The sequence below is a fragment of the Lontra canadensis genome, unplaced genomic scaffold (assembly GCF_010015895.1).
Source record: "Lontra canadensis isolate GAN:19392208 unplaced genomic scaffold, GSC_riverotter_1.0 scaffold134, whole genome shotgun sequence".
NCBI lineage: Eukaryota > Metazoa > Chordata > Mammalia > Carnivora > Mustelidae > Lontra > Lontra canadensis.
In genome coordinates this window covers 1-27,360 of record NW_022631128.1, presented here as the reverse complement: position 1 = coordinate 27,360, position 27,360 = coordinate 1, and positions in this window count along the sequence as shown.

Genomic DNA, 27,360 nt, shown 5'->3' with positions numbered 1-27,360 from the left:
AATAAATAAATCTTTAAAAAAATATTCTCATTAATTAATGTTGAGAACCAATTTACCTTTTTAAGAACACATTTTACATTAAGCTAAACAAAAGCCCACTGTTGTGTGCCCTCTCTGCCTTAGAAAAAATGGAGTGGCACCTGGTTGGCCCAGTTGGTAGAACATGTGACTCTTTATATATATATATATATATATATATATATATAAAATTTTTATTAACATACAAGGTATTATTTGCCCCAGGGGTACAGGTCTGTGAATCGTCAGGCTTACACACTTCACAGCACTCACCATATCACATACCCCAATGTCCATAACCCAACCACCCTCTCCACACCCCCCTTCCCCCCAGCAACAACACGTGACTCTTGATCTTGAGGTTGTAAGTTCGAGCCCCAACTTGGGTATAGAGGGTACTTTAAAAACATGAAATCTTGAAGAAAGGAAAAAAATGGAAAATAGCCAAGTTCCTGTGAGCTGTTTGCCCACAATGCCAAAAGGAAATCGAAACTTACATAGAGCTGCCAATTAAATCAAGGTGGATTGGGACCCCCACTCCAAATCCGTATCTCCAAGATCAGGGTATCTACCCTCTTCTTTCCTCTTCCACATATGGTCTTTTGTTGCCTACATCCTTTCTGCTCATCTTTCTCTAATTACAGGCTGTATGCGTGTTTATGTAAACCCAATTCCACCCAAGTCGATTCATGGCGTTTAAAAAAAAAAAAATCCTAAGACAGAATCATAAATGATAATAATATCTAACGTTTGTTGAGCACTTAACTGTGTATCAAGCTCAATAGCAAGCAATTTGCATACATTATCTCACTTAATTCTCATAACAGTCTTTTCAGAGTATTGGCCCTATTTCACACTGGAGGAAAAAAAATAGTTGTGTGGATGGTTGCCAGGATCTGGGGGGGAGGGGAGAGCGGGGAGCTCTGTCATAGACAGAGACTTTCATTTTTGAAAGATGAAAAGAGTTCTGGAGATTGGCTGCACCACAATGGGAATGCACTTAGCACTACTGAACCGTACACTTAAAAACTGAGAGGGTACATTTTATGTTCTGTGTCTTTCAGCACAAGCTTTAAACAAACAAATGTGAAAAATAAAGACCGGAAAAAGGCAAGTCAAAATGGAGGCAGTGGTTATGTTCAAGGAGTCCCATTCGAACAGTAGTTCTATTTTGAGAGCGCACTTTTCTCTACTTAGAAATTTCCAACAGTCAACATTAAAAAAGTAGTTGGGAATAGGGTGAAAAGATGAATACCGTATGAAATGCCCAGCAAAGGGCACACCGATGGGATCCATTTCTGGAGCCATCTTTCCTGTTCTCTATCTTTTGCTGTGCCCTCCATACCACCCTGCTCACAACCAGCCAACTGGTTCCTAATGCCCACCAGTTGCCAATATCCCAGAAGAAATAAAGTGGTGATTATATCAAGCAATATATAAACCCAGTTAACAATCTACTTTCTTTTTTTTTTTTTTTCAAGATTTTACCTATTTATTTGAGAGACAGATCACAAGTAGGCAGAGAGGCAGGCAAAGAGATGGGGGAAGCAGGCTCTCCGCCGAGCCGAGAGCCCCTTGCAGGGCTCCATCCCAGGACCCGAAGGCAGAGGGTTAACCCACTGAACCACCCGGGCGCCCCTAAATAAATAAAATCTTAAAAAAAAAAAAAAAGAAAAAAGAAGACCACAGATTGCCCCATGGACTGTGTTGGAAATGTTGGACTGGAGAGAAAAAGAAATTCCAATAACTTTGTAGACCAGATTTAGTTTATATCGGCCAAATTTTCCTTTGTTTGGCAAGCATTGGCCAGTTCAAGCTAGAACTAGGGATTTCAGCTTCCAATGTGTATGTACACGTAAGGGTCATTGTGTAATAAGAATACATAAAATACATATTTTGTTCAGACTTGGTAAAGAAAGACTTTATTAAAGAGGATTGTTGTAAGGTGGAAGAGACTATTCCAATAGGGACAATGCTCCTGATCATAAGATCTGCAAGTGTCTCCCATAAAATATAGTTTAATACCCAGTTTATTAGCATCGCATGCCACGCAGAGCTATCTAAAAATATTTTATTGTTGGGGCACCTGGCTGGCTCAGTTGGAAGAGCATGTGACTCTTGATCTCAGGGTCGTGAGTTCAAGCCCCAGGTTGGGTGTAAAAATTACTTTAAAAAACTTTTAAAAAATATTTTACTGTTAATCCTTGCCACATATCTAAGTATGTTTAATTGCACAATTGGAAGGTCTGAAGTATTTGAAGATAAGGAAATGTGTCCAGGTCTCCCTTTTATTCAATAGTGGGTCAAGGGATGAAATTTAAGCTTCTTCTCTACTAATATTTACAATGTACCAAATAGAAAAACAGGGGTCTTAGGGTAGCTGGGTTTGGTGACCTTAAAAACTGAGATAATGGGGGCGCCTGGGTGGCTCAGTGGATTAAAGCCTCTGCCTTCGGCTCAGGTCATGATCCCAGGGTCCTGGGATCCAGCCCCACATCGGGCTCTCTGCTCAGTTGGGGAGCCTGCTTCCTCCTCTCTCTCTGCCTGCCTCTCTGCCTACTTGTGATCTCCATCTGAAAAATAAATAAATAAAATCTTAAAAAAAAAACTGAGATAATGTAGCAGTGCCATAATCTCTTACTCCAGATACCTAATATTCTGCTATCATCTTTCAGTAATCTTATTTTTCCAGAAAAGCTTCAAATTTTAATATTCTTTCCTACTATCAGAATATGAATACTTGCCTTCACATAATTTTTAGTTGGCCAATATACTGTCATAATACTGATGGGCTTGTCAAAACAGCTGGACATATTCCATTGCAACAGATTATAGGTGGTCCTTGTTTTACAAACCAGGCAAAGCAATCTTCATCAACGGGAAAAATTACAAGTGTTTTGTGACCTTTAAAAATTGTCAAAAACATTAAAATCTCTCTTACTGTTGGTTAGAAATGTATAAGAAAATGAAAAAATAGTAAAATTAATTTGATATTTAATTATTTAATTTTAAATATAATTTATTTAAAATTTATTTAATAATTTAATATTTAATACACTGCAATTGAAAACATTAGACACATTGAGGAGTAAAGCGTTTTTCCTTTTTCTGTTTTTTTTTTTTTAATTTTATTTTTGGGGCACCTGGGTGGCTCAGTGTGTTGAGCCTCTGCCTTCAGCTCAAGTCATGATCTCAGGGTCCTGGAGTCAGGGCGCGCTGCTCAGCAGGGAGCCTGCTTTCCGCGCCCCCAACCCCGCCTGCCTCTCTGCCTACTTGTGATCTCTCTGTCAAATAAATAAATACATAAAATCTTTAAAAATATTTTTTATTTTTGAATCATCTTTACACCCAATGTGGACTCAAACTAACAATCAAGAGTTACATGCCCTATGGACTGAGCGTGCCAGACCCACCTGAAGTGTTTTGTTTTGTTTTGTTTTGTTGTTGTTTTTTAAAGATTTTATTTATTTATTTGACAGAAAGAAGAGACAGCAAGAGAGGAAACACAAGCAAGGGGAGGGGGAGAGAGAGAAGCAGGATTCCTACCCAGCAGGGAGCCCCATGCAGGATTCAATCTCATGGGATCATGACCTGAGTTGAAGGCAGAAGCTTTACCACTGAACCACCCAGGCACCCCGTGTTTTGTTTTGTTGTAAAAAAGGAAAAAAATCTTATCAAGAGTAGTTTGAGCAGCACTTCCCTCTTAGCGTGTAACTTTGAATAAGGAGGGAGTAAACTTTTTCTATGCACTGGCAATTTAATTGTCATAATTAATTTGTGATGCCTTTCTAAGTATGAATCAGTGACCAATATTTTGTCCTTTGCACTTTTTTTGAAAAAGGGAAAGAGACAGAGCACACAGGTGCACGTGGGGTGGAGACAGAGAATCCCAAGCAGGCTCCATGCTAAGTGTGGAGCCCAATGCAGGGCTCAGTCTCTTGATGTGCACGGAAATCAAGAATCAACATGCAACCAACTGAACCATTCAGGTGCTCTTGTCCTTTGTACTATATTTTTTTAAGATTTTTATTTATTTGACAGATGGAGATCACAAGTAGGCAGAGAGGCAGGCAGAGAGAGAGGGGGAAGCAGGCTCCCTGCTGAGCAGAGAGCCCGATGTGGGGCTCAGTCCCAGGACCCTGAGATCATGACCTGAGCAAAAGGCAGAGGCTGAACCCACTGAGCTACCCAGGAGCCCCCCTTTACACTTTAAATGTAAAATACCTCTGGGAGTTCCTTTAATGTGAAATTTTTGCCAGTGTCACTTCCTCTGGTACATTATGCCTTTTATCACCACCACTTTCCTCATTTATACGTTTGATTGGCTCCTTGTCACTAAGTTCTTCTAACTGCATATCTAGAATCTCTTGAGGACAGAGGCATGGTCAACATTCTTACAGTCTGTTATTTCTTCTACAACTCTATTTATGTTCGATTCAAATTTAACTCCCCGTATTACTACTTTTTGTTTCAGTGCGGCACTTTCATCTTCGTTGGCCAACTTCCTCTTTTGATTACCCATTTTTGGAAAATGTCACATGCATTCATCCCTGGATACCAAATAGGCCAAACAAGCACATGTTCCGTTGACCTTGTTGGAACTGAATAACAGATCAGCAGTGACCAATCAGAGACAGGCTTTGAAAGACGTGATGTGATTGGTCACTGATTGGTCTAAGCATCTGTTATGTCACGATTTGTGGACAAAAGAATGAGCAGCAAAGTTTGTACTTTATGCGATCACATTGTCGGGGGGACTGGTGTTATTAACTAATTTGAAATATTTGCATATCAAAACCATGCAAAGCTAGGACTGGGTATATAACAAAAACCTTGGGATCCTGTAGCCTTTCTCTCCCAACTCTGAATAAATGAGTGTTTCTCCAGGATTACTATCAGAGTTTAATTTGCACAGGTAACTTGGCAATTATGGGATGACCCAAGAAATCCCTCGAACTCTTACACAAGTGGCCCTCCACCCCTTGGAGGAGGGAAGATGGCTTGGGCTTATGACCAAGCCTCCTAGACACCTGGGACTGAACACTTCTAAGGAAGCCTGCTCTGGAAAGCATTGCAGTGGAAGTCTGAGGGCTCACATTAGACAAGAATCTGGTGGCACCTGTGACCTGCAGAAGACACATGTGAAAACAAGTAGGGCTCAGCCTCTGTCTCATATTTGTATCTTCTCCTGGGGCGCCTGGGAGGCTCAGTCAGTTAAGTGTCTGCCTTTGGCTCAGTTCATGATCTCAGGGTCCTGGAATTGAGCCCCACATTGGGCTCCAGGCTCAGCAGGAAGCCTGCTTCTCCCTCTCCCTCTGCCCCGGACCCCACTTCCTGCCCGCTTGCTCTGGCGTGCACTCACGCTCGCTCTCTCTCTCTCTCTCTCTCTCATAAATAAACAAATATTTAAAAAAGATTTACATCTCTTCTCGAAAGAGCCTCAGAGCATTACATTCACTGACCAAGGGGGCTTCCTGAGCTGCTGCCCAGTAGGGATGTTGCTGAGAAAGGCACTCTGCACTGCCAGGCAGCGGAAGGATCTGGGATGACTCCAAGTACAGAGCTGCAGAGAGATGCTGAGAGAAAGGGTGGAAAAAGCATGCAGGACAGCCTGTTTTGGGTTTCTTTGGCTACTGTTTGCTAACTTCCGTATTTTACAAACCTCACATGGAAAAATTTACTCTTTCATTCTATGAATAATTCCTGTCAACTCTTGCCTGCACTGTGCAAGGCCCTGACATAAGCTGGTGAAAGTGACCTACCGCGCAGGAAGGTGGCCATCAAAATGGCTAATGACGCAGCTGATCATTTAGTTGTAATCAAGATATAGAAATAAATGCCGCGAAAAAGATTCACATAGTGGCATGACATTGTGTGAGGGGAGGGGGCATTTGGGAGAGGCTATCTTGAGGGGGTGACATTTGAGCTGAACTTTGAATGAAATGCCAGTTGGGTTGCCCAAAGCCCTGGCATATCCCCCGTATTTGGAAGCTTTATGACGTTTACATAGAAAATGATCATTGCCCCTCTTCCTTTTCCAGAGAAAATGTCTCTACATTTTGTGGATTTTTATTATTTTTATGAAGCACAAGTTTTTAAGCCCCCTTGGTCTGCTCTGGACCTCATTTAGGGTATCACACAGCCCTTCTCTCTGTGCAAACACCTGCCCTCATCTACCTGCCTTCACCCCCTCTCTGATGCTCCTTCTGTCCTCCCCATTTTCCCACCTCTGACCTGCCCCATAGACTTGACCTATACTATTGACAATCTGGCCACAAACCGGGCTGTTCTGAGCAGCTCCAATTCTCTATGCAAGTGTCCAGCCCTCCTACCTTGACGTTGCATCCACTGGCATATGGCTGTCCCTTGACTGACCACAGCCTCACTTACAAGACCCAGACAATTTTGTTAAATGCATACGATAGGAACTCCAAGATACTTCATTCTAGTCCTACTGAAAATGTAAGGTCTACAATGGCAGAGCCAATGTCTCCTTCAAATGAAGCAGTATTCCTGGCACAGTCATCAAGAATTCATCTATAAAGGCCCCAGCGCCCCACCCTCCTTGGCAGGAGCTATGGACATAGCTCTGAGATGTGTACTCAACAATCTTTATGAGTTCTCCAGTGGGGCTGAATCCCAGCTGTCCATAGTGAGAACCTACTTGATACTACACTCTTTATGGGTTCCCTTCCCTTCCCTTCCTTATCGCACTTCCACACTCTTTTGCCATCCCCCAGATAGACTACTTGCACTCAAATCCTTGTCCCAGGATCAACTTCAAGGAGAACACGAACTCAGCTGCCTGTAAGGGAGGGCCATCTTCCTGACAATGCGCTGAGTCTTTGACATGACATATCTCAATTAATATTCAGACAATTTTTTTTATTTTTTTTAAAGATTTTATTTATTTATTTATTTCACAGACAGAGATCACAAGTAGGCAGAGAGGAAGCAGGCTCCCCGCCGAGCAGAGAGCCCGATGCGGGGCCCGATCCCAGGACCCCGGCATCACGACCGGAGCCCAAGGCAGAGGCCTTAACCCACTGAGCCAGAGGTAATTCTTGTACTTTCCCTCATCTTAAAGATAAGAAATTGGGGCCCTGAGAAGTAAGTAGATCTAGTAAGCCTAGATCATATAGCATGTTCATGGTGAAGCCAGGATTCCAAATTAGACAGTCTGAATCTCAATCGACATCCTTAGCCACAACCTAAAGTCTTATGTCTTAGAAACACCCATCAGGGGGCTACATTAACTTAAACTGAGCTCACCGAGTACCATGAACGAAGGTCATGTGCAGGCATGAAAGCTCTCAGAATGATTTGCTCTCATTCTGCTTACTTCGAAGGCCAGTCCTACTTTAGGGCAATCTGGGCTCAGGCAGAACTTCAAGATACGAATTACATCTTCAATTCCTTGTGTATAAAACATTATTAGAGGGGCCCCTGGGTGACTCAGTTGGTTAACTAATAATTAATTAAAATTATAATTTAAAATTATAATTTAAACTTAAATTTTAACTTTAATTATAAAACTATAAAATAATTACAGTTTTAATTATAAAATCTATAATTACATGGCTTTCACTGGAAATAAAAACAGACTATGAAAACAGACGTTAATAAAAAATCAAACACCTAAAATTTTGGCATCTAAAAAAACCTACAACATTTTATTTTTTATTTATTTTTTTAAAAAGATTTTATTTATTTATTTGACAGACAGAGATCACAAGTAGGCAGAGAGGCAGGCAGAGAGAGAGAGAGGGAAGCAGGCTCCCTGCTGAGCAGAAAGCCCGATGTGGAGCTGGATCCCAGGACTCTGGGACCATGACCTGAGCCGAAGGCAGAGGCTTTAACTCACTGAGCCACCCAGGTGCCCCAACCTACAACATTTTAAAAGCTTGCAGTCAGACCTGCTGGGATTCGAATCATGGCTCTGCTGTGCCTAGCTGTGGTACCTGGGTTAAAAAAATAATGTATGTAAGTGCTGAGGAGAGTGTCTGCCAGACAGATAGTAAACACTACAAGAGGTTGCCTTTTCTTTATTTTTTCTTTTTCTTTTTCCCTTCCTTCCTTCCTTCCTTCCTTCCTTCCTTCCTTCCTTCCTTCCTTCCTTCCTTCCTTTTAGGGCATGGAGCCCAACACAGGGCCTGAACTCACAACCCTGAGATCAAGACCTGTGCTGAGTTCAAGAATCAGACATTTGGGCACCTGGGTGGCTCAGTTAGTTGGGTGACTGCCTTAGGCTCAGGTCATGATCCTGGAGTCCCAGGATGGAGTCCTGCATAGGGCTCTCTGCTCAGCGGGGAGCCTGCTTTTTCCTGTGGCCCTCACCCCACTCATATTCTCTCTCAAATAAATAAATAAAATCTTTTTAAAAAATAAATAAAACATTATTAGTGCATATTTATTACGTTAACGGAGAAGGCCAGGTTTCATCCTAATCTTCCCAGAAATACAAACGGAGTCCCAATGAGTGAATGTTGACTGCATTATGAAATGTATAAAAGTTGACACATACAAAAGCTAAACTATGAGTGTAAATCAGACTCCATATTTAAAGATGAGGTCAATGAAAGTTGGTGCCAAGAAAAAGGAAATTTCTCTCTCTGAAAGGCAGAAAATAAAGATCAAGCAGTGGGAGCTAAAAATCGGAAAGACAGCTGAAGAAGTTCTGAATTGTAACTCCCAGGGTTTTTAAGTGTTGAGATGAGTTTTCTTCATGTGAAACAAAAGGCAAATCAGTTAATGAGGCTGAGGTGAAGTGTTATGAATCTGCAGAGAAAGTAAGCTGACGGCTTGATTGGCATATTGAAGGAGAGGAGGGGAATGAATGGAAAATTTATCAGACGAAATTTCCAGATGCCTTTTTCACCTCAGAAATGAACAAGGATGTAGATGGGGGAAAATGCTTTCATCCTTAAAAATAAGTGGCTAAGAAATATGGGTCTTGATTGGAAACAGGGAGGATTTGTCCAACAGATATAAGAACTCATCGATGCATCTCAAGGTGAGAATGAGACAAAAATCATAGGCATAGAATACCTATGAAGTACAATTGTGAGTCTAATGCCCCCTGAGGTATCCAGCAAGGCCCAGGTACTTTGGGGACCAACCTGCCAGATCTCCACAGAAACAAAAATAACTGAGCCCAAAGATCATATGGGCAGGAGTAGCAGTATTGGAGGATTTTGTCTTCCTTCCATCTCTTGCTTTCCATTTAAGATCCGGATCTTTTGACTAGCTTAGCTCCCCACCACATACATTCTTTCTTTGTTTCACGGCTGGTGGATTTGTCTCTGAAGTTCTTAGTTAGGCAGTGTATCTGGTGAACTTTTCCACTTGGCCCCTTGACCATTTCTGGGGATTCTGCCAAGCACAGAGCCATTGGTTTGGGCCCAGTCTCCTTCGTGGGCCAGACCAGGTCAATGTCCCTTATGATTATCCTTCATGGGCTGTGCACTGTGAGACATTTTCTTAACTTCCGGGGGGTCACACAGCTGTTGTTTGCTGTATCTTAAGGTGCTCTTGAACCCAGATTGTTCTGAAGTAATTGTATTAGTCAGGGCTCTCCAGAGAAACAGAATCAATGGAAGATCTATGTCTATGTTTATATGTCTATATATTCTATTTCTATATATAAGGATATCTGCAGGCCTATATCTCTCTATATAGATATCTACGTCTCTATATCTCTTTCTCTACTGAAAGATATATATCTTTGTATGTCTATATCTTGTACATATCTTTCTATAGAGAAAGATAAAATATATAAATATCTTAAGACTGAGATTTATTATAAGGAATTGGCTCACATCATAAAAACTGAAAAGTCCTAAGACCTGCTTTCGGTAAGCTAGAGACCCAGGATCTGATGGTTTAAATTCCACCCTCAGACCAAGAGAAGACTGATTTCCCAGCTCAAGGGTCAGGCAGGTAGAATCTCCCCTCACTGGGCATTTTTGTTCAATTCGGGTCTTCAACTGATTGAATGAGGTCCATTCACGTTAGGGATGGCAATCTTCTGTACTCCCTCTGTGGATTCAAATGTTAACCTCAGAGGGCTCTGGATGGCTCAGTGGTTAAGCATTTGCCTTCAGTTCAGGTCATGATCCCAGGGTCCTAGGATCAAGTTCGGAGTTAGGCTCCCTGCTCCTCGGGAAGCCTGTTCCCCCCTCCCACTTCCCCTGCTTGTGTTCCCTCTTTTGCTGTGTCTCTGTCAAAAAACAAATAAATAAAATCTTCAAAAAAAAATGTTAACCTCATCCAGAGACACACCCAGAATAATATTTGATCAAATGTCTGAGTGGGGCACCTGGCTGGCTCAGTCAGTTAAGGGTCTTCCTTCAACTCAGGCCATGATTCCAGGGTCCTGGGATCCAGACCCAAGTGGGGCTTCCCCGCCCAGCAGGGAGCCTATTTCTCCCTCTCTCTCTGCCCTTCCTCCTGCTTGTGCTGTCTATCTCTCTCTATCTCTGTCAAATAAACAAACAAACAAATAAACAAACAAACAAACTTTTTTAAGAAACAAATATCTGGGCACCCTATGGCCCAGTCAAGCTGCCGTTAAGTTAAGCATATCAGTAAGATTACCCCTAGAGTGAGTGGTACCCACTTTCTAGGAGAAATTCTGGGAGGACTCTCCACCCCCACCCACCAATCAGAATGTCTGTCCCACCCTTCCGCAGTTCAGGAATAAAGGAGAATAATGAGATGTTATTTTGTATGCATGTATGTACGTATTAACAGTAATGTTCCAATGGTCTAGAAGATTAATGAAAAGCCTTTATTTCTGTTCCTCTGCCTTCTGATACCTGGAAAGCCTTGCAAATTTAGGACAGAGCCCATGACTTTTTAGACTTGTTAGAAGAGCGGGAATAAAGAACAGGCTTCGAAAAAGATGAGAGTCATCTAATACAATACAGCTAACTCTTGTGTATTCAATATTACAAGTTTTAATACAAAATTTTCCCCCAAATTGGGCCTGATTTCCTGATATACCACCCGTGGGCCCTCTCTCCCCCACGCTTCCACCTCTCTTCCTTCAACCTGCAGCTGTTGCTGGGAAATGACCACTGTCATTCACCAGGAAGTTCCTTCCTGTCAGTTCTTAAATGACATGTTGGTTAGAATCTTCCTTTTATGCCAAGACAGTACCCAGATGCCTCATGCCTTATTTTACACAAACACAAACACAAGGCCAGCTGATAGCCAAAAGCATGGTGAGTTTTGATCATTAAAATTCCTGAATTCCTTTGGATTCCATTTGGAAACAGATTTATTTACGGTTTTAATAATCATTCCTGGTTGTTACTTTGGTTTTGTTTCCTCGTTGGTCTGTTTCATTTTATCTCATGGGCAAGCTGTGAGAAGTCCTATAGAGAGAGGCTGCTCATTTGTCCCAGTTTGCCAGGGACAGTCTTCAGTTTATGAGGATTGCCTTGACTTAATTTGTTAATGACCCCTTTTTTCATTCTCAAAAGCATCCCAGTACAGATGATAAATCATGTGTTCACCTATAAACAGGGGCCATTTGAAACAGATTAATGTTAATTTAGTCTCATGGGTAAATGGTAAACATTTCCACCATGTTCCTGTGTGCTTTTCTTAGACCAGATTCAAACTCCAGCATTGACGTTTCTGGGTGGCAACGTAAGCATCTGAAAAGGAGGTCCTTTTCGGAGTAGTCTTCACTATGCCACTTCAAGGACTACTGGAAATTTCTATATGTTTGATCTTAAATATTCCGGTCTCAGGGACTTTCAAATTTTGCTCCCAAGATCTATTCCTAGAACCCAGAGGTGTTTTAAACATTATTTTAATGTAAAATCAAGACATCCGTCCTTCAAACTTAAGTTTTTTAATTTTTTATTTTTTAACAATTTTATTTATTTATTTGAGAGTGAGTGAGCGAGAGAGAGAATGAGAGCACAAGAAGGGGGAGTGGGAGAGGGAGAAGCAGACTCCCCACTGAACAGGAAGCCCAACGCGGGACTTGATCCCAGGACCCTGGGATCATGACCCAAGCTGAAGGCAGATGCTTAAAGGACTGAGACACCCAGGCACCCCCAAACTTAATTTTGAAGATAAACGAACTTGATTTTGAAAATAAAAGTGTATTTTCCCTTGAAAACCTGAAGGCTTTGATCCCTGTGAAGAAACTGCCTTTACCTATGTGTTTTTCACTCTAAACAGCTAAATTCCTTCCTTAGTAGGTCTCCGTCAGTAGGGTTGTCCAGTGTCCCATTAGAGCCCAAGTTGCTGCTTAAGACTTCATGTAGCTTAGCCCATTTGCGCCCAAATGTGAAGCAGAGCTATCCTCGTCCTTCTAAGGCACTTCTGGAATCACTGTTCAGTTCATTTTTATGGGACCTTTCCCTGAGTATCAACCTGTGCTTGAGTCAATGGTCAGGGAGTGGGATAGGAAAGAATAAGGGCTGTGTGCCACAGCTGGATGGAAGCTGGATGGAAGGGGAACATTTCCTGGTGCCCCAAGTCTCAGGAAAGGCTGTGGGATGAGCCTTTTTGTCCTTCTTTTCTTTCTTCCTTTCCTGTTCTCTGACTTGCATTTATTTTCTTTTGCTCCCATCCCCATGTCCTCTCTTCTCCTTCTCCTTCCCTTGCTTCTCCTTCCTTCTACAGTTCCTTTCTTCTCTTCCTCTTGTTCCCCTACTTGTTTTGTACCGCAGTCTTTGTCCCTTTTCCTCACTCTGCCCTTGGCCCTGTCATTGGTGCCATCGCGCAACGGGTCTGAAAACCTCTTGATTTTCTAATCTCTTAGACTCTTACAAAAGCTAGGAGCCCTCTCCCTGAGATAGAGCACAGTTATGCAAATTGTGCATACAACTTCTGGGAGTTGATGCCTGAAGCTTTCCAGTTAAGAGCTTCTAGAATAAGTGCACTTGCGTCCACTTCTTATTATAAATCAAGTGATAAAATGGTTTCAAGGAATCACCTTAAGGAGACAGGAACAACTTCAATGAAGGAAGTTGGCAAGCGTGTAATCAGCATGGATGTCAAAAGATGACATTAAGGGGCGCCTGGGTGGCTCAGTTGGTTAGGCCACTGCCTTCGGCTCAGGTCATGATCCTGGAGTCCCAGGATCAAGTACCACATCGGGCTTTCGGCTCATCAGGGAGTCTGCTTCTCCCTCTGACCCATTTCTCGTGCGCTCTCTCTCATCCTCTCTCTCAAATAAATAAAATCTTTAAAAAAAAAAAAAAGATGACGCTAAGCCATATAGCAGGCAGTGAGCTTTGGAGAGGGTATGAGACCCAGAACAAGTTCAGACGTCCACATACTCCTACAGTTAGCACCTTCTCTATACTATAAAGCCCTAAAGCAATATATACTTGTAAGGAGTGGCATTAAAGTGAATTAAACTGATCAGTAATGTAATAGCCTTGAGTAATACTTTTTATAAATGAGTACTCTGAACATTGAAGAATAATTTTATGCTATTGGGAGTTATTTTTATTTTAAACACACACACACACACACACACACACACACACACACATACACATACTTCCTTTAGTCCCTGTTCTTTCCAAAATATATTTTAAAATTTCTTCCTCGAGGTATGTCTTGTCTATGGGGCAAAAAAACTGCTTTGCATATTTCTTATCTTTCCCCAAATCTCCTATTGGGATTTTTTTTTCTCATTTTCCACCTACTGCCCAGGAGAACCAGATGACAATTTTATATTCAAAGGAATTTGCATGCTATAAATGTACTCTTAAATAAGCATAATAGAAATGTATTGGTCTATTGTAAATTACTACTATAATCTCATTTCCATCTGGGAATTCTTTAAAGCATGGTTAAATTTTTAGTAATGGTGAGTTAATGACATATTAAAAATGAAACAGGAACCATTTATCTGAAATATCAACAATATTATTATATATTTTAAAAGGTCATCATTTATTTGAAACATAATTATAGAATGACTCTAAACCACACAGAGACTTACTTTTAAAAGTATACATTACATTTTCCCACTGATATTTAGCTGTATTTAAAGAGTGGTGGTTGGATTTTTAAAGAGAGGAAGCACTTTATCATTATCGTGTGTTTGTCCTTTGAACAAATTTGGCCCATAGGGCACTGACCTTCTAAAATCAAAACCAACGGTGTCACATCAATGAATCGATAGTGTTAGGCCTGCTCTTTTCTTTTGCCCTAGATTCAGGTTCTAGGGGTTATGTGAACTTAAGATAAAAAGGAATATGATGAAAATAACTTGGCTAGCTGTAAAAAAAAACCCCACTTGGGCAATAGGGAAGAGTCAAGCGTGCCAGTTAAATGGCACTTTGTTTTTGTCTAAAGATCTCTTGAAATTATCATGATACATTGAACACGATGTGTGTTGGGAGTTAATTCCTGATTATTTCAGAAAATGTGGTGCATAAATGATCCAAAAGAGGATAGTATGTTAGAACTTCTGTTTCAGTTAACCCATATCTTCCTGCTGTGTTTTTTTAAAGAACTATTAAAATCATTTTATGTTGCCCAAGGGGCACATCTCAGTCTGGCGATAAAGGGTACAGGCTCCTTGAAGGATGCCATGATGGGAAAGACCCACAATAAATGAAATATTTACCACAGAAATATTTACCCATAGGAAGTAGAAGTCATAATAATTAATTGGTATTTATATAGGACTACACAATTTGTAGATTTTGCATATGTGTTCCCCAACTTTGGGAGGTAGGAAAAGCCATACATAATTATTACCCCTCGCTTATAGATGGATGAATGGATGGAGGGAGGGAGGGAGGGAGGGAGACAGAGAGAGAAAAAGAAGGAGAGAATGAATCAATAATAGGATTTTATTTTTAATGAACTATGTAGACACTTAAATTTCAGTTTAACATAAACCCCAGTTGTATCCTTCTTAACTGTCACAGGCAAGTTTTCTTAATTTTGCTGATATAGGTGCTATATATTATTTTCTTTCTTTTTTAAGGAAAGATTTTATTTATTTATTCAAGAGAGAGAGGGAAAGAGAGAATATGAATGAGCAGAGGTAGGGGAGAGAGACAAATAGGCTTCCCACTCAGCAGGAAGGAAGCCCGACACAGGGCTGGATCCCAGGACCCCGAGATCATGACCTGAGCTGAAGGCAGTCACTTGCTTAAAGAACTGAGTCACCCAGGTTCTCCAATTGTTATAGTTTTGTAAGACCCTAATTCAGTCATTTTGAATTTCAACGCACTAAAACTTCACCAGGGGAACTTGTTTAAAATGAGATGCTTGGGGTGGGGGGGAGTGCTTGTCTCACTCCGTACATGGAGCATGTGACGCTTGATCTTGGGGTTGTTGGTTCGAGTCCCATATTGGGTGGAGAGATTACTTAAAAACAAAATCTGTTTTAAAAAATGAGATGCCGGGGCGCTGGGGTGGCTCAGTGGGTTAAGCCTCTGCCTTCAGCTCAGGTCATGATCCCAGAGTCCTGGGATGGAGCCTGGCATCAGGCTCTCTGTTCAGCAGGGAGCCTGCTTCCCCTGAGCTCTCTCTCTGTGTGCTGCTCTGCCTACTTGTGATCTCTCTCTCTGTGTCAAAGAAATAAATAAAATCTTTTTTTTAAAAAAATGAGATGCCTGGGCCCCACACCCAGATATTCCAACTTAATTTCTCTAGCAGGGCCAGTGAATTTGAATTATTGGCAAACCCCCTAACCCCAAGAGTTCAAATAAATGAGATGGAGAGACTCAAGTAGCCCTCAAAATGTCTTCCAACCAAGTACATCATGCACATCTCCGTGTACCCTTTCTTCCAAAGCTGATTCATGGAACAAATTGAGAGTCCAAATGCTTGGAATTCTCATAAGGTGGGTGATCCTTGTCAATCACTCTCTGTTTATAATGAACATTCTGTTTTCTTGTAGCACCTTGATTATAGAGATGAACATCTTGTACCCTGTATTCTGGTGTGGGTCTGCCCACCTCTCTCACAGTGAACAACCAAAGGCAAAGGCTTCACTGTTAAGAGATTCCCCCCCTGCCTCACCTTGCACATAAGAAGTTTGCAACAAATGTTCATCTGATTGACTTAAATGGAGAGGAGTTTTTAAAAATTAGAAATGCATATGCTTTCTTCTTCTAAGAACTGCTCAGAATTGCCTTAAGATAATTCTCCTCTCCTGGGTAGCAGTGAGCAGAAAGCCCTAGAAAGGGTTCTTTCCACCCTCCAAAGAGGCACACGGAAAATATTGTTTGAAAGGGCTGTTCCCCATGGTTCTGGCATCCCTTGGGCCCACCCCAACCACAAGCTCGTGTAGAACAGATAATTTACTCACCCATATTTTCTTGAGTATTTTCTCTTATAACATTTGAACCCAAGTAGAAAAATTTCTCTGAAATGTTGAACCCATTGTAAAGTTTTGGAGTGATGTTTCTATGCAGGTCTTTTTCGATGAGTAATGAGCATTGAACACACACACACATACATGAAGACACACGCACACACACACACACACATGCACACGCATGCACCAGCAACAACATCTGGAAAAATGTCCATGTGCTTCATTCCATTGTGCTACTCAAAAATATAAAAGAAAATGAGTTAAATAAAAACACACAACAGTGAATGTGTCCGCTGGGAGTACTTCCTTGTGTTTTACATTATCACAGCTCAACATTAAGTCAGACCCTTAACTTGATTTTAATGTATTTAAGCAATAACCATCAAGGCACAGGGTACTTTCTGGGAACTAATGAGAAGCAAGAAGGGTTGATGGCCCAAAGTCAAACCGAGGACCGTTAACCCCAGCTGGCTATTAATTCCCCAGGAAATGCCTGGCACTGAAGTTGGTATTACTATTTATAAACCCTTTATATATGAAGAAAAGAAATACATATATCCCCCTGCCATGCCTTCATTTCGCAGAGTGCCGTGGGAAAGCAGGGAGCTGTATCACACTGCTGCTGAGGTATTGGGCCTTTCCTGCTAAATTAGAAGTAATTATCAAAATGAAGGCTTTGGTCTCCAGCCAAAGACATACGTAAGAGTCCCCCCCCCCCCGACTACCCTCCTCTTTCTTGTCCCCACCACTGGTAAATTCAAGGGAAGTAGGAATGCTGGCCCCTTCCCGGGATATTTTTTAATGAGGTCTCACATACAAGCAGTAAAGTGTGTGAATCTTAAGCGTACAGCTTGATATAATTTTTTGATAGGTACTCACTGGCATTATGGCCCAGATCAAGGTGTAGAACATTTCCAGAGCCCCTAAAGTCTTCCTCATGCTTTCACCCAGGCAACACCCCAACAAAGGTAATCACGATTCTGCCTTCAGTCCCATAAAGTCATCTTGCCTTTTCCTAAATGTCATATAAATGGAATCATACAGTGTGTATTCTCTTTGTGTCTTTTTTTTTTCCCCTCACTCCACATATGTCTGTGTAGTCACGGGTTGTTCTTTTTCATTCCTGCTCCTGCATAACTTTTTTTTTTGAGATTTATTTATTTCTTTGAGAGAGAGGGAGCACGGGAGGGGGAGGGGCAGAGGGAGAGAGAATCTCAAGCAGACTCCCCACTGAGCAAAGAGACTGATGCAGGACTCAAGCTCAGGACCCTGAGATCATGACCTGAGCTGCAATCAAGAGCTGGCCTTAACCGACAGAGCCATCCAGGGGACCCTCCAGGGTAACTTTTAAATGCCCTCAAGTTTTATGAAAACGTAAACAGGAGATTTCTTCTTTTTCTGACCTGTGTGAAGGTTTTATGACTCAATGCTTGAATGTCTAGATTCTGTTTGTTCTGAGAAGGTAAGACATATTTAGAGGACCCCGCCCACTAAAGGCCAGCAGCAATGAGTGTTGAGGCCGTAAGAAATCCTACCTGTCACAAGGCAGCTGCTTCAGAAAACTGTTCTGAGAGCAGGCTAATTAGAACTGGGTATAAACAGACATTCATAAAAATGTGGTTGCCGTATCTTCCCTAACATCCTCTTCTTGCCCCATTATGAAGGGAATTATTCTTTTTTCTTTTTTTTTTTTTAAGATTTTATTTATTTATTTATTTGACAGACAGAGATCACAAGTAGGCAGAAAGGCAAGCAGAGAGAGAGGGGGAAGCAGGCTCCCTGCTGAGCAGAGAGCCCGATGTGGGGCTCGATCCCAGGACCCTGGGATCATGTCATGACCTGAGCCGAAGGCAGAGGCTTAACTGAGCCACCCAGGCGCCCCTCTTTTCTTTTTTTAAAAAAAGATTTTATTTATTTATTTGACAGAGAGAGAGATCACAAGTAGGCAGAGAGGCAGGCAGAGAGAGAGAGAGAGAGAGCAGGAAGCAGGTTCCCTGCTGAGCAGAGAGCCCGATTTGGGGCTCAATTCCAGGACCCTGGGATCATGACCTGAGCTAAAATCAAAAGTTGGGCACTTAACTGATTGAGCCACTCAGGTAACCCCTCCCACATTATTATTTTTAAACTTACTCTGAATTCTGCATGCAGTGGGTGCTGAGTATCAGGTGTAATATAGTCATTGAATCCTCTGATAGGTTTTCATTTGGGGGCATGGAGTGCATGATGAATACTAGGTAACAGTCGGAGCCTGGGTAGCTCAGTTGGTTGGGTGTCTGGCTTCAGCTCAGGTCATCATCCCAGAGTCCCAGGATGGAGTCCTGCATCAGGCTCCTTGCTCAGTGGGGAGTCTGCTTCTCCCCTGCCTCTCCCCACTCTTGTGTGCTCTCTCTCTCTCCTTCAGTCTCTGTCTCAAATAAATAAATAAAATCTTAAAAAGAAATACTAGATAACAGTGATCCTACTTCCCTACTGAAAAATTAGGAGATATTCTGTGAGTAAAGATTGAGCTTTTATATAAAAAGCACATGGTATAATGATTAAATGATGTGTATTTGCTATTATTCTGGTTATCTATTGCTGTGTAACCAAGCACCCAAACTTAGTAGCAGAGAGCAACAGCTCTTCCATTATGCTCTCAAATTCTGCGGTCCAGAATTCAGGTGGGGGTCAGCAAGTGTGGCTTATTTTTCTGCCACCATGTCTGAGGCCTCAACTGTGAAGGTTCAGATGGCTGTGAGTGGCTTGAATGGCCACTAAGGGCTGAAATCAGGTGGAGGCTTCTTTACTCCTATGCCCTGCATTTGGTCTGGGATGACTTGAAGGCAGAAACTGACAAATGGAGCACATGTGACTTAGGCTTCCTCACATCCTGGCTTCTCAAACAGTCTGACATTTCACGTGGTGGCTCAGGGGTCCAAGGAAGAATGTTCTAGCAAATGAGGTAGAAGCTTGCATCACCTTTTTTGATCTAGCCTCAGAAGTCATGAAGTGCCACATTTTACTGGACTCTATTGGTTTAAGCAGTCACACACTTGGCAAGATACCAAGAGGGAGAGAGGGGACGTAGATCCCCACCTGTCGATGGAAGTATCAAAGAACTTGCAGCCATGTTCCAATATCACCACAGTTATGCATTTGCTAATGACTTTTATTGGATTGCATAAAATCTGCACTGTCCAAGAAAACCAAGAGCATGTTGGCTTCAACAGAACAATGATGGAACTCGAAACTGGTGATTTGGGACTATGAACTGTAGTACTCCAGTGCCCACCTAACTTTATTCTGTAGCCATGGGACATCGGGGATCTCCAGGAAATTCTTTATTTTTTAAAAAATATTTTATTTATTTATTTGACAGATCACAAGTAGGCAGAGAGGCAGGCAGAGAGAGAGGAGGAAGCAGGCTCCCTGCTGAGCAGAGAGCCCAATGTGGGGCTCAACCCCAGGACCCTGGGATCATGACCTGAGCGGAAGGCAGAGGCTTTAACCCAGTGAGCTACCCAGGAGCCCCTCCAGGAAATTTTTTAATTAAGCACTCCCATTAATGTGAGTGAGTTGCCGTTGCCTTTTCCACCATTAGAGCAAGGGGAACTTTAAGCTGACAGCTTCTCCCATCTCGTTTCCTCAGCCCTTCATAGGCCATGTTATACCTTGAGATTTTCTACCTACTTTCCTGTCAAAGCTGAAAGGCAACATTTCCTGTTTCCTGTGTGAGAAATTAGTCAGCCTTACCTTATAAAATCCTTACTGGCTTAGGAAGCTGTGATCCAGCTGAGGAGATAACTGTGGAGCAGAATAACCGATATCTAGGGTCACAACCTAGGTTGATAACCTTGCGGCGAATGTGGCTCCAGTAATCTAGTGAACAGTTGCGCAGAATATTTGCATTCGTTATCTAGCAGATTCGTCATTTTGTAACCATCAATCATTCTGTATGTTCAGTTGTCCTAATCTAGAATCAAGTGGTCCAGAATATCAGAGGGCACTTGGAGTTCATTCGTTTGTTCGAGGCATGCGTTCTATAGACGAGGACACTGAGGCCAGGGGAATTGCCAGGGAGCAAAATGGCTAGAAAGGAATGGTGCACAGGAACAGAACCCAGATCTTCTTACTGTCAGTCCAGACTCTTTCCACTTGCATCCTCACTACCCATTCTTAGACCCATGCAGTGAGTTCCTTTCAGACATCCTTAAAAGAACCCTACCCACAGAGGCACCTGGGAGCAGAGGAGCCAAGACACTTCTCTCCTTTTGCTTTTCCCATTCTCTTTTCCTTCACTGGATTGAGGGTGGGACTTTGGTAAGAAGAGTAAATGGCTTAGAACTGGAAGGGCTTTTGGCCCTGGGTGGTATTTTTCTGGGGTGTTAATGGGGTATATGGGAACTTTTTGCACGGAGGCACATTTAGGACCAGGGATTTATTACCTTCTGTTTAGGAGATGTCTTTAGTTCCAAAGGATTGAGGGTACCAGGACAAGGTTCAGAGGATAGGAAGCATTTGCATGACACTCAAAGGTAAAAGGTAGAGATGTAGCAACTTCACATTCTCCAAATTTTCCCAAGGCACTCTTGATTTTTATTTTTGGCCAATTGTTTAGCCATGTGTTAGGTGGACGGTTTTCTGAGCAAGCTAAGAATAGAAAGAAATCTTTTTCAATGTGATTAAGAAAATCTAGGGGCACCTGGCTGACTCAGTCAGTAGAGCATGCAACTCTTGACGTTGGGTTTGTGAGTTTGAGCCCCATGCTGGGTGTAGGGATCACTTAAAATAAAATCTTAAAAAAAAATAAAATCTATGAAATATTTACAGCTAAGATCAGCTTAATGATCTTCCTAAGACCAGCAAGAAGGGAAAAATATCTGTTCTCATCACTTTGATTCAACACTGTTTAAGGATTCCTAGCCAGTTAAATAAAGCAAGAAAAAGAAATAAAAGGCATAAACATTGGAAATGAAAAATTAGACTCATTATTTACAGATGAGATCATTGTTCACATAGAAAACAATAAGATATCTACAAAATAAACTAGTAGAATAAGTGGGTATAGCAAGATTGTATGGTACAAGGTCCCTACACAAAAATAAATCATACTTTTCTATATTTACAATAGACACTTAGAAAATAAAATTTGAAAATAATATTACTACAATAGCTTGGGTACCATTGTATGTGTAGGAATGAATCTAAGTCTAGGGATGCCTATAGTATCTTGCAATTTACTATGCTATGGATTTTGACAGTTTCCCTAATAGAATAGCTGCTCCAACTTAATGATTTCCCATCTACTCTGTGCTTCCAGTCGCACTTTGCTATCTACTAAATGCCTTCAATTAGCCACAAAATTTGCATCTTTTTTTTGTGCAAAGTAGAATGAAATTTGTTCAGTAAGAACATATTTTATTTTGTTGAACATTTTAATACTACATTTTGTCATTTAAAGTAATTATTTTTAAATCGTGGCAACTGGGGAAATATAATTTATTAAAACCACAAACAACCAAACCCTGGACACTGTGGAATTTTCATGGCTTCTATAAATTTTGATGGCTAAGTTACTCAAGTGAAGCTAAAGAATAGATTAATGGTATTAAAATGAATTTTATATGTCCAGATAAGTATGGAATAACAGAAATAATATATTAGGGGGTTGAACTGAAAGTAGGGATGCTGGGACACCTGGCCGGCTCAGTCAGTATTACATGCAACTCTCCACCTTGGGCTTGTAAGTTCAAGCCTCACATTGGGCATGGAGATTCTTAAAAATAGAATCTTAAGGGACACCTGGGTGGCTCAGTTGGTTAAATGTCTGCCTTTGGCTCAGTTCATGATCCCAGCGTCCTGGGACCAAGACCCAAGGCTGGCTCCTTGCTCAGCGGGGAGTCAGCTTGTCCGTCTCCCTCTGCCTGCTACTTTCCCTGCTTGTGCGCTCTCCCTCTCTGGCAAATAAATAAATAAACAAACAAGTAAAATCTTGAAAAAAAATCTTTAAAAAAAAAGGAAGTAGGGATGCTATAGTAAATTAGAAATGAGACACTGTTTTCATGAAAGGTGATAGTAAGATCTGCTACTCAAAAGCTTGGTCAAACATGATGTACCATGAAGTGTATTTTTCCAAAGCCCAGAAAGAATAAATTTTATAGAGATCTGCCTAAAGTGAAAATTGCATCACTAAATAAAAGTGGCAGTCTCGGGGCACCTGGGTGGCTCTATGGGTTAAGCCTCTGCCTTCTGCTCAGGTCATGATCTCGGGGTCCTGGGATCCAGCCCTGAGCCCTGCATTGGACTCTCTGCTCAGCGGGGAGTCTGCTTCCCCCTTTCTCTCTACCTGCCTCTCTGCCTGCTTGTGATCTCTCTTGCTGTGTCAAAATAAATAAATAAAATCTAAAAAAAAAAAAGTGGCAGTCTCTTAATTTTTGTGTAGATAGAATGAAGATCCAAAGTCCAGTTTAAGACCATCTGGGATCATACTTTCAGAAAAATCTAGAAAGACTTAATCAGACCTTCTGTTTAGTCTTGAATTCAGAAGTGCTCTCCTCTTCCTTCTCCCTGACCCAGGATTTACAGGAACAAAAGGAATTCAGGATGAAATATGTACATGTGAAATAGGAAAGGGAGGACTTTTCTATCCTCAGAAGCTACCAATATAAAAACACAACACCTATAGGTTTGACTTGATTATAAAAGTGTGTTCTGGGAGCTGCTGGGTGGCTCAGGTCCTGATCCCAGGGTCCTGGGATCCAGCCCGCATTGGGTCCCCTGCTCAGCGGGAGGCCTGCTTCTCCCTTTCCCACTCCCCCTGCTTATGCTCCCTCTCTTGCTGTGTCTCTCTCTGTCAAATAAATAAATAAAAATCTTTTAAAAAAAAATCTTAAAAGTGTGTTCCGGGGCACGTGGCTGGCTCAGTCCGTAGAGCATGGGACTCTTGATCTCCGGGTTGTGAGTCCAAGCCCCATGTTGGCTGCAGAGATTACTAAAAATAAATCTTAAAAAAAAAAAGTGTTCTAACCGAGATGTCCTTTGAAAAACATTCTGAATTTTCAGTGGAAATGGATATTAAAAATCTGTCTGAATCATTGACAGTTGTATTGTGTTTTTTTTTTTAAAGATTTTATTTATTTATTTGACAGACAGAGGTTACAAGTAGGCAAGAGAGGCAGGCCGGGAGAGAGAGGAGGAAGCAGGCTCTCCGTGGAGCAGAGAGCCCGATGTGAGGCTCGATCCCAGGACCCTGGGACCATGACCCAAGCCGAAAGCAGAGGCTTTAACCCACTGAGTCATCCAGGTGCCCCTGTATTGTGATTATGTAAGAGAATATCTTTGGAAATATGCTTGAAAAACTGAGGAGCAAAGGGACCTGATATCGTCAACTTGTTCTTAAATGGTTCAGTAAAAAACACACACAGAGACATGCACAGACAATGGTGCCGAAGGTAAACCATTAGTAAATCTGGGTGAACGTCATATGAGAGATTCTCAGGTTTGAAATGATATCAAAATAAAAAATAAAAAAATTCAAAAAACATATAAATCGTATACCTTTCATCATCACTGATGTAAGTTACCTGTAAAAATCACATTTTAGTGGTGCTGAACCTGAACTAGACCTGTCTAGATGGGGTTTCAAGTGATTGTTCAAATATAGAGCCACCATCCAATAGGTCTTCACGAAGAACCCATTAATACTCACTGAAGCCCCAACAAAGTTCACCTCTTTAATAACTAAGCAAAGCTGAACAAACATTTTATCAGAAATAATTTTGGAGTTGCCTGTCGATGTGGCCAAGCATCCCCAGGGAGGGAAAAAAATGATTGCTTCCCTGAGCTAGAAAGGAACTGGACGAGTGGGTGGAGAATAACATTCTTGTTTAAATAAGTGCTATTAGAGGATGAATATTTAATTTGACCAGTCTTTGAAAGATGATAAAATGGAAGAGGGAGGTCCATGAAGGGTCACAGGAAAGACTGGAAGGTGAGACCATATGGAAATATTAGGAATTACCAAAATCATCATTGCTGCGGCCAGCCCTGAGTTACAGACTGGAGAATAGAGACAGTTTTTCCTCCTTTGATGCAGTAAATAAAGGAAGCGGCATTTGGAATAATTCTTGTTACATAAAAATGGCAAAACACAGGGTGAAAAATGGAAATCTGTCCAAACCTGGTAAGAAAATGAGCCCAAAGTCTGGTACAATGCCTCTTAAAGGAAAAAAAAAAAAAAAAAAGCAGAGGGAAATTGCCCATAATTGGTTTGAATTGGAATCTTACATGGCAAAGCTTAATTTCTTTCTTTGATGAAATGTGTTTATTCTTTTTGGTATTTTCTTTAAAAGGTGTGATCATTTATTGAATTATAGTTTCACGGAGTAAGAAAAACATGAGAACAGTCATGCTCTCACTGGGAACTGCATGGTTTTCTGTGACTTGACCTCAAATGTCAGATGGTGGCATTTCTGCATTGTAGTGGTCAAAGCAGTCCCAGAGGGAACACGGTTGAAGTGTAGGGGGACATGGACCCTAGCTCTCCAAGGGAGGTCTGTCAAACAATGAGGGACCGTTTTTTTTTTTTAACACTGGCCACACTGCTGCTGTGCCTGACGCTTGTGCCTCCGTGCTTCCTTCTAACCCATTCAGATTTCTACAAAGGCAAGTTCATTGTCATTTCCCATGGACGATGTTCCTCCATCAGCCATGGTATTAGTGTCTGCGGCAGTGGTTTAAAACAATACAGATCTACTTGACTGCAATTCTGGAAGTCAGAAGTGAAAAATGGGTCTCGCAAAACGAAAATCAAGGCATCCATCGCCAGAGCTGCTTTCCTTCTGGAGTCTTCCAGAGGAGAATGCATTCCCTTGTGTTTTCCGGTTTCTAGTAATTGCAGCTATTCCTCCATTTTTGACCCCTTCTTCCATTTTTTAAATCAGCCGTGTTTCCCCTTCAAACCTCTTTCCCCACCCTCCTTTCTGACCTTGGCTTCTGTCCTTCTGTCCTCAGCTCCTAATTCAGACCCTCCGCCCTCTCTCTCCTAGGAACCTTTGTGATTATAGTGAGCCCGCCTGGATAATCCGGGATAATCTCCCCACCTCAGTATCCTTAATTGATTTGCATCTACAAAGTACCTTTTGCCTTGTAAAGGAATACATTTGAAGGTTCTGGGGATTAGAAGGTGGACACCTTTAGGGGGTCATTGTTTTGCCAGCCATAACCAGGTTGCAGGAAGCAAGTGGTGGATGTTTGCCTTTAGAACCTCGAGGTTACTCTGTACCACTTTGCTGGCCAAAGTAAAATGCTTTGGGGGGAGGCAGAGTAAAATTTAAAGAAATCAGATGCGGTATCTGTTTCTTTTACCTTTGTAAATGGTTATGAAGACCTGGATATTATCCTCCATCCTGTGACGATCAGCTTAATCTTGCCTTTACAGTAGCGTGGTCCAGCTTCTAACTGTCAGGCTTTTGTGAAAGATTCTGGATCTGATTTTCTAATTCCTCATCGCAAAATTCTATGACCATTCTTTCCAGGATTTAGCCCGTGGCCAGCCACAAAGTAAGTTTTCAAATAAAGTGTGCCAAATGAATTGAATCTCTGCATTGCTGATAAAAATGGAGACTAGGAATTCTCTGTCAGGTGGTGCCTTCGGATTGTAAATAATAACCTGTAAAATGTTTTCTTGAAGGAGTGTTTCTTTCTGAGCACAATCATTTGCTTAGTGAAGCTGCCAGATGATGTTTGTTAAAATAAGAGATTTCTAGACAACTGGAGCCCGCTGATATTGACCTCCTTCTGAAGTAAGACTTTCTATTCTTCTGTATCCCAAATACTAAAACTCAACACATACAAAGGGACTTTCCCCAATTATGTGTTTATTAAAGGAAAAGAGATGTAAATATCTCGGCTAATTAGTTACAGCAGAGTTCTGATGTTTACCTTCAAGTTCTTCTCACTATAACCCTTGGCCAGGTCTGGCTAGTGGAAATGCCCCCATTTTGATTTTGTCTGTATCTTCATATTCTGTTCGCTAATTGGCCATGGTGGCCAATTGTCATCTCCACCCCGACCCATGTTGCAGTACTCATTGTTTTATATTAGGACTGATGTGTGGCTTGCAAGGAATTTGTCTGTTACTTCACTTTAATTTTTTTTAAAGATTTTTTATTTATTGGAGACAGAGAGAGTGTGTGCACAAGCAGGAGCGAGGGTCAGAGGGAGAGGCAGAAGCAGACTCCCCACTGAACGGGGAGCCCGATGTGGAGCTTGATCCCGGGACCCCAGGATCATGACCTGAGCCCAAGGTAGACACTTAACGGACTGAGACACCCACATGCCCCTTAATTTAATTTTTTATCAAGGTTTTTAATTTTAATTCCAGTATAGTTAACATACAGTGTTCTGTTAGCTTCAGGTGTACAGTAAAGCAATTCCACAGTTTTATCCATGACTCAGTGCTCATCAGGACAAGTGTCCTTCTGAATCGCCATCAGCTATTTCACCCACCTCCCCATCTCTCTCCCCGCTTGTCGCCATTAGTTTGTTCTCTATAGTTAAGAGTCTGTTTCTTGGTTTTGTTTTCTATCTGCCAGTAATCAGAGTTAAGAATTCACGTCACAATGTCTACATCACCGATGATTCCATAGCTATTTCCACTTGCTAATGGAGAGAGATACAAGGAAAAATGGAAACTTAAGGAAGATGGCTCCATGTTACGTTTCCTTTTGAAAAAGTTATGCCATTCCCTGCCTGCGCAGAAGGGTTTCAAACATCAGTCTCAGGTTTAGTGGAAACAAATAACTTTCAGGCTGAATTATTTCTGGTAAATGATCCTCTCAAAGCTAGGAATCCTTATAACGTATACACACACCCCATGTCAAAGTCACCATCTTATGTTGGTCTATGAGTGGCTATAAAAACTGTGTTTGTTTGAACACCGAGTTTTCAACGAGCCAGGCAACAGCTATGCCTATGCCCAGGGGAACCCAGTGATGTTTCTCACTGGAAACTTCAGGAGATGCAGAAATAGGAGTCTTCTTTTTTTT